This window comes from Bison bison, unplaced genomic scaffold (assembly GCF_000754665.1).
Source record: "Bison bison bison isolate TAMUID 2011002044 unplaced genomic scaffold, Bison_UMD1.0 scf7180017864527, whole genome shotgun sequence".
Classification (NCBI taxonomy): Eukaryota; Metazoa; Chordata; class Mammalia; order Artiodactyla; family Bovidae; genus Bison; species Bison bison.
In genome coordinates this window covers 11,781,905-11,789,758 of record NW_011495078.1, presented here as the reverse complement: position 1 = coordinate 11,789,758, position 7,854 = coordinate 11,781,905, and the positions used below count along the sequence as shown (strand labels likewise).

At 47.5% G+C, this 7,854-nt stretch overlaps 1 protein-coding gene across 1 annotated transcript in view; it reads right to left on the bottom strand.

The window, feature by feature from the left end:
* SLC15A1 (solute carrier family 15 (oligopeptide transporter), member 1) overlaps positions 1-7,854 on the bottom strand; it is a 49,782-nt gene that overhangs the window by 40,444 nt on the left and 1,484 nt on the right. The window lies entirely within an intron of this gene.

The following is a 7,854-nucleotide window of genomic DNA, read 5'->3' as shown; positions in this document are numbered from 1 at the left end:
AAACCCCAAACAGCATTTGTAGGCCCACTCCTGGGCTTGGTCCCTCAGTTGTGTCTGACTCTGTGACCCCATGAACTGTAGCCCACCAGACTCCTCTGTCCATGGGATTCTCCAGGCAAGAATATTGGAGTGGGTTGCCATGCCCTCTTCCAGGGGATCTTCCCAACTGAGGATCGAACCCAGGTCTCCTGCATTGCAAGTGGATTCTTTACCATCTGAGCCACTGGGGAAGCCCAACCTCCTAGTAATACTTTTTTAAAAAAAGATTTCTATAAAGAACTGTCTAAAATCACAGGCATAAGAGGCCCATAACGGCTGCCTCTGATGGTTTTATAAATCACCTGCAGCTTTCAGCATCTTGTTTCCATAACCACAGGTCTGAATTACTGACGGCCATTCCCATTCTCCCTCAGAAAGAAATCAGCTCTGGGCGCCCCAGATCTAAGCCCCCGGGACGTGCTCAGAGACAGTGTATTCTTCTACTGCAGGGAGAGGGCAGCCAAGAGTTAGTACCTAGTAAGCTCTTACGCAAAACAGAAAGTTCCAGGGACGGGCCTAAGTTCTGCCTCAGGCGGAGGCTGATCAGTGACTCAGGGGACGAGTTTACTGGGGGTTACGAAAACCATCCTTGCTCTCCAGGGATTTCCTGTACCTGTACCTGGACATTCTTTTTTTTTTTTTAATTAATTTTTTATTGAAGGATAATTGCTTTACAGAATTTTGCTGTTTTCTGTCAAACCTCAACATGAATCAGCCACAGGTTTACATATGGCCCCTCCCTCTTGAACCTCCCTCCCATCTCCCTCTCCATCACAGCCCTCTAGGTTGATACAGAGCCCCTGTTTGAGTTCCCTGAGACATAATGCAAATTCCCATTGGCTATTTTACGTATGGCAACATAAGTTTCCATGTTACTCCCTCCATATATCTCACCCTCTCCTCCCCTCTCCCCGTGTCCATAAGTCTGTTCTCTATGTCTGTTTCTCCACTGTTGCCCTGTAAATAAGTTCTTCAGCACCATTTTTCTAGATTCCGTATATATGAGTTAGAATATGATATTTATCTTTCTCTTTCTGACTCACTTCACTCTGTATAATAGGTTCTAGGTCCATCCACCTCATTAGAACTGACTCAAATGAGTTCCTTTTTATGGCTGAGTAATATTCCATTGTGTATATGCACCACAACTTCCTTATCCATTCTTCTGTCCATGGACATCTAGGTTGCTTCCATGGTCTAGCTATTGTAAATAGTTCTGCAATGAACAATGGGATAATGTGTCTCTTTCAATTTTGGTTTCCTCAGGGTATGTGCCTAGGAGTGGGATTGCTGGGTCATATGGTGGTTTTATTCCTAGTTTTGTAAGGAATCTCCATACGGTCTTCCATAGTGGCTGTATCAATTTACATTCCCACCAACAATGCAGGAGGGTTCCCTTTTCTTCCCACCCTCTCCAGCATTTATTGTTTGTAGACTTTTTGATGATGACCATTCTGACTGGTATGCAGTGATAGCTCATTGTTGTTTTGATGTGCATTTCTCTAATAATGAGTGATGTTGAGCATCTTTTCATGTGTTTGTTAGCCATCTGTATGTCTTCTTTGGAGAAATGTCTGTTTAGGTCTTTTTCCCACTTTTTGATTGTGTTGTTTGTTTTTCTGGTATTAAGTTGTATGAGCTGCTTGTATATTTTGGAAATTAATCCTTTGTCAGTTGTTTCATTTGCTATTATTTTCTCCCATTCTGAGGGTTGTCTTTTCACCTTGCTTATAGTTTCCTTGGCTGTGCAAAAGCTTTTTACACCTGGACATTCTTATATTCTACAAGGAAACCCTGTGGGGATTTCCCTGGTGTTTCAGTTGTTAAGATGCTGCCTTTTCAACACAGGAGGTGCGGGCTCAATCCCTGGTTGGGGCACTAACATCCCACATGCCAAGTGGCCAAAAAAAATAATAATAATAAAATGGAGGCTGGCAAATTTTAAAGGAAAAAAAAAAGGAACACTCTGTATTCTGAACTTAACAGTGAAGCTGACTCTAAATGCTATGACAGCTGACAGTGAATAAACAAATATATTCTCAGGGTAAAGACAGACCATGCCTCAGAGCTGCTGTAAAAGGAAACAGGAGAGAATGGGAGAGGAGGGGCTCCCGGCCTCTGGACGCCACCACCACGGCGAGTCACGCGCACCCAACAGGCAAGAGAAACAAGCGCGTTACCGTTGGCCCTGACCCGGTGAATATCCTCACAGGAGAAAACAATGCCTGATGCATGCAAGTGTCACTAAACTAAAACAAAACAAAACGCTAAAACCTGTCCTCTGGTCTTTGGGGGAGTTTCTTTGGAAGCGATTAAAAATAAGTTAAAGACCTGCAATTTTAGACATAAAGACTTTTTGCTCTAAGATGTTAAGTCATGACTAGAAAAACTGCTTCCTGATCATGGTAAGTGTGAAGTTAGGCTGCAAAACTAGGTACAGAATGCAAATGCTTTCCTTCTGTTGATATTTAGGTTGAACATGGCTCCATCCTGTCATGAGAATACATGAGAATATCCGTAAGAAATTTCTAGAAGTAGAATGCTGATAAAACATTGCATGTATTTTAAATTTTATCAGATATTACCTAACAGCTCTCCACAGAAGTGTTAGGTGACTTACTTTCTTCCGTCTTATGATTTTAGAATGAACACGCACAGAAGAGAGAAATATATATATATATATATAAATAAACAAAAAGCTAAACACTATTCATAGTTAAAGATTGCCTGGAAACTTTATCCACTTATCCAGAACACAGCATCAACAGAGTGTGGACATTACTTTTAGAATTAACGAGGTAAATCACCCATGTCTATGACATCACTGTGAACATTTCTGATTCACCTACTATTACGTACTCGGGGGTGTGTTTACAGACCAGTTCTGTTATTAACTAGACTGTAGTTTGGGATGGATTAGAGCTATGACTGGAAAAACCCATCTGTCTTGCTGGGGGAAGACACTAGTTACTAAATGCAGCACCTAAACTGAGGATGCCGGCCACAATGGAGCGATCTATGCACACTATGAATATTTCCTAACTAAAGTTATTGATAAATAATACACTTATTTCAGAGAGAATGTTTTCTAGTACCATTTACGTTTTTAAGTAAGTGTTAGTCACTCAGTCATGTCCGACTCTGCGATCCTATGGACTGTAGCCCACCAGGCTCCTCTGTCCATGGGACTTCCCAGGCAAGAATACTAGAGTGGGTTGCCATTTCCTTTTCCAGGGGATCTTAACAACCCAGGGATCGTCCCCCTCATTGCAGGCAGATTCTTTACTGTCTGAGCCACCACGGAAGTTTGCTTCTAGTACCACATATAGGGTTAAACAGTGTTCTCCCAAAACTACAGTCCTTTCCATAATCTTAGAAGGTGATCTTATTTGGAAATGGGGTTGTTGCTGACATGAAGACTTGAGACAAGGTCATCCTGGAGTAGGATGGGTTCCGATCCCATACGACCGGTGTCCTGATAAGAAGACAGCCGCGTGCACACAGAGGGAAGACAATGGCCATGTGATGATGGAAGCAGAGACGGGAGAGCAGTATCCACCAGCCAAGGCATGCCAGGCTGGCTGAGAACACCAGAAGCCAAGAGGAAAGGCAGAGAATAGATCCTCCCCTATGGCCTTCAGAGAGGGTGCCCTGCTGACACCTGGGTTTCTTCTAGCCTCCAGAAATGTGAGACAATAAATTTCTGCCATTTTAAACAACCTGGTTTGTGATACTTTTGTTATAGCAGCCTAAGGGAATGAATACATCATGGAACTTACGTGTTTGGACTAAATGAGGAAAACGTTTGTTCTTCTAAGAACATCTCAGTCGTCCCTCCCGACATGTCCTAATACAGCTTACACGAAAACCCTGCAGAGAGTTTGAAATGCTGAGTCCAAGCACTTTTAATGGGTCTTCTTATGGTTTGGGAATTTTCTGGTCTTACGTCTGGTCCTTGAACCAAACCTTCCTGACGGGCACAGCTTCAGGGTCACACATCTCCATGAAATGCAGGCGACTTGGAAATGCAGACTGACAGCAGTCCAGGGGGAGGTGCTGGCTGGTCTCCAATCTCGGAAGAACTAGAACTTCCTCCTTCCTCAGGAGAGTCTGTGGACAGTTGCATCCCTTGTCTTGGCTGTAGCACCTTCCACCTGCTGAGACGGTCCTGCATCCCCATCCTGCATGCTGACAGGAGCTGCACCTGGACCGGGTCTGGGCTGCCAGCCCTGTTTACATCGACCCCAAGGGGTGACCCCACTGCGCTGTTTCCTCAGGGATACATTTCTGGCCTCTGAAACCAGGGGACAAAGTTCCGAAACCAGCAATTCCCCGCTTCTTGATGTTGCAATCCCAGGGCTATGAGCCAATGGTTCGCATTCATCTTCTGATAATACTGCCTCCTTCTTTCACCACCATCATGGAGGAAGGAGGAATGTGCCAAGTCCACCCTTGTTTTTGTTTCCCTCTCGGCTCACCTGGGACACCCGCCTACTTTCTCTCCTGCCAGGGATGGAGCCGAGATGTGTGGAGAGTTGTGCCCAAAAGCAGCCATGGCCCAGAGAAGTGGGAACAGAGCTGGCTGGCAGTCCCTGCACTGTGGTTCCATTCATCGGAACAGACGGCTCCCTGGAAACAAGCCTGGTGGTTCAACCAGCCCCTGGAACAATCCTCCAAGGTGTCTCTGTCCTTCAGTAACTCAAAGGGCAGTGGGAACATTATTGATCAGAAATCTGAGTAAACCAAAACTGGAATAATTCCACTCAGGACATTTTGTGGGGATGTGAAGGGCTATGCAAAAATTTATCATGAAGATGGCAAATTCTCCAACCTTAACAAGACACCGTATGTGACTGCTTTCACTGGTCTCATAATAATTTATTCCCCTCAGCTGTAAATCGGTGTGGGAAAATGTTGTTCATGGGCTTGTGCTTCTGCCCCCGAGGATATGAGTTTCTTCAGGGCTGGACAGTTTTGTTCCCTTATGTGGTAAAAGTACAAACCAAAACACCTGCATAAATAGGTGATTCAGGTCAACCCGTGCCAGCCTTAGTGGCTCCCTTCGCGAGCTAAGTTTCTGATTCTAGCTACTAACATGTCCCAAGTTTGGTCATCAAGGACAGCCCAGGGCCCAGGCTGCACTCGATCTTGCCACAGTCTCGTTCTGGGGGCATAGTAGTAACGTGGGGACGTGGGCGAGGGTCAAGGAAAGAAAGCTGTCGTTTAGTCACTTAGGGTGGTGATTCTCAAAGTGTGGTCCTGGGCACTGGCAGGAGCAGCAGCATCTGGGAACCTGTAAATCCTTGAATCCTGCCCCGACCCACTGATATAGACATGTTAGAGCTGGGGCCGGCCACCTGTTAGGATAAGCTCTAGCTCAAGTGATCCTGATGCAGGCTGAAGTCTAAAAACCACTGCCTTAGAGCGTGTGTGCTCAGTCACTTCAGTCGTGACCATCTCTTTGCAACCCAGTGGACTGTAGCCCGCCGGGCTCCTCTGTCCATGGGATTCTCCAGGCAAGAAGGCTGGAGTGTGTTGCTGTTATGTCAGCCTAAAAGGGCCCAATGTCAGAAGTTTTCTTACTCCGGGGAGGAAGAGGTTCTCCTGAGGTTCAGATGCCCTCAGCCCCCTCTGGTGTGGGATCCCCCCACCCGCCTGCCCTGGCTTCCAACTGACAGTAGCAATGCCAGCCTCCCTGGCCCTTTGGCTCTGTTCACAGGTCTACCCGAGAGCTTCTAGAAAGAGGAGAGAATGTGGAAGGACTTGTAAATGCCCAGGGTTGAGGGACCTTCCAGGCTGTCCCACCTCGTATACTCAGGCAGGAAACTGGCATGAAAAACTCTTCCGAAGGACGCACGAGGCCAGCAGGAAGCCAAGGGCTGGGGCAGGGTGTGATAACAAAGTGAATGAACTGCTCAAGTTGGCCCGGAGGCCCTGGCCTGGGTGTCAGGGGAACTTGCCTCCTAGAACCCGAAGCCCCTCAACTTCCATTTCCAGAGTCCCATGTGGGGCACATGACAGAAGCAGGATCTACGGTTTTCTAGAACCAGAGCGAGGGAAGGAATTCGTGAGAACAACTTCAGCATAAATCTTTGCTAAGCTCTTGGCCAGGGGCTGGGGTGGGGTTACGAGGAGAAACACTGAATATTTGAGATTTTCAGCAAAGGCATCCCAAGCCCTCCAAAGCCCTCAGAGGGGGCTCCCCAGTCAAGGAAGGTCAGCCCTGGCCTCCTCTGCACCTCGACTCAAAATCTCACACATTCCCTGAAGCAAAGGTCAGCAAGCAGCTATGGCCTGGTGCCAAATCCAGCCCTCTGCCCTTTTCTGTAAGGCTTGCAAGCTAAGAATGATGTCTATATTTTAAAAGGATTGAAGAACACACTTAAAGACTATTTCGTGACACCTGCAAGCTATATAAAATGTACATTTCCATGCCCATCAGTAACATTTTACTGGAACACAGATTTGCCCATTTGTTTCATATTTCAAATTCCAAGGGTGGAGTTGAATAGTTGCCACAGCCACTGTGTGGCCTCCCTAGCCAAAAAAATCTCCCATCTGACCTTTTTCAATAAAAATGTTTCCCTAAGAACTTTTCCTCACTTCTTTCCCTCCTGCTGAATTCACCACGTGTCCCCCTGCAGTCATGAGCAGAGCTGAAACAATCCTGGCATCATCTCAGTCACAGAGATCTGCTCTTAAGACGGGAAGTCACTGCTGTTTTTTAAGTTAAAAGACATTTCATAATTATTCGTTTCATTTATTAGCTAGACCCAGATATCAAAAACTTAGGACCTGAGTAAATACACAACTCTGGCCACCTGATGTGAGGAGCTGACTCACTGGAAAAGACCCTGATGCTGGAAAGATTGAGGGCAAGAAGAAAGGGGCAACAGAGGATGAGATGGTTGGATGGCATCATCTACTTCATGGACATGAATTTGAGCAAACTCCAGGAGCTGGTGAAGGACAGGGAAGCCTGGCATGCTGCAGTCCACGGAGTCACAGAGTCAGACACGACTGAGCCACTGAACAGCAACAAAGATGCAACTGGTGTCCGAACATAGACTTTTTGTTGCTTCTCACATGCTATGCCTATCTCAGTTGCAAAACACACAAAAGAACCCGCAAACCCTTAAGGGTCAATCTGTAAACTAAAAGTCGTGTTCACTGGGGACTACATAGTGTTCATTCTCCGGTAATGAGGGAGCAGACAGCTACCCCGCCTGCAGCTACCTTTGGGAATGTTCCCATTCCGCACAGAAACTTAGGTATGGGGACCTGAAAACCAAAATAAAGATTTCAGAGCACCTCCCAGGAAAGCTGCACCGAGTGACAAGCGGATGGTGTTTCTGCAGCGAGACCCAGAGCACCCGCCCAGGAGCCGGTCCGCCGGCCAAGCGGCGCTTTGACTGCTGCCGCGGCTAACCGCCTGCACGCGGGAGGAGGCGCATGCTCGACACCCCTGGAAACCCCAAGTGTGACCCACTTGCCCAGCCCCACTGCCTCTTGGACCAGAGTTCCCTCTGCAGCTCTGGGGTCATCTAGCCAGCCAGAGGCAAGGGAAGTGCCAAGCGAGCCTGCCCCCTCTCCCACTGAGGTTCTGCGGCCCCCTCCCCTCACCAGCACCACCCCGTCCAGCCCAGAACCCACAGGGTGGGCACACAGAGGCCGTGGACTCCCAACAGGTGGGCAGGTTAAGGTTATGGCGTTAGTTCTTCCGACGAACGTCTGCCACCTGGGGCCCCCTCCCTCTGCGCTCCCCCGCCCCAGCCCCCAGGACAGGACAAAACTTCCCCCCGAGCTCCCGCCCCC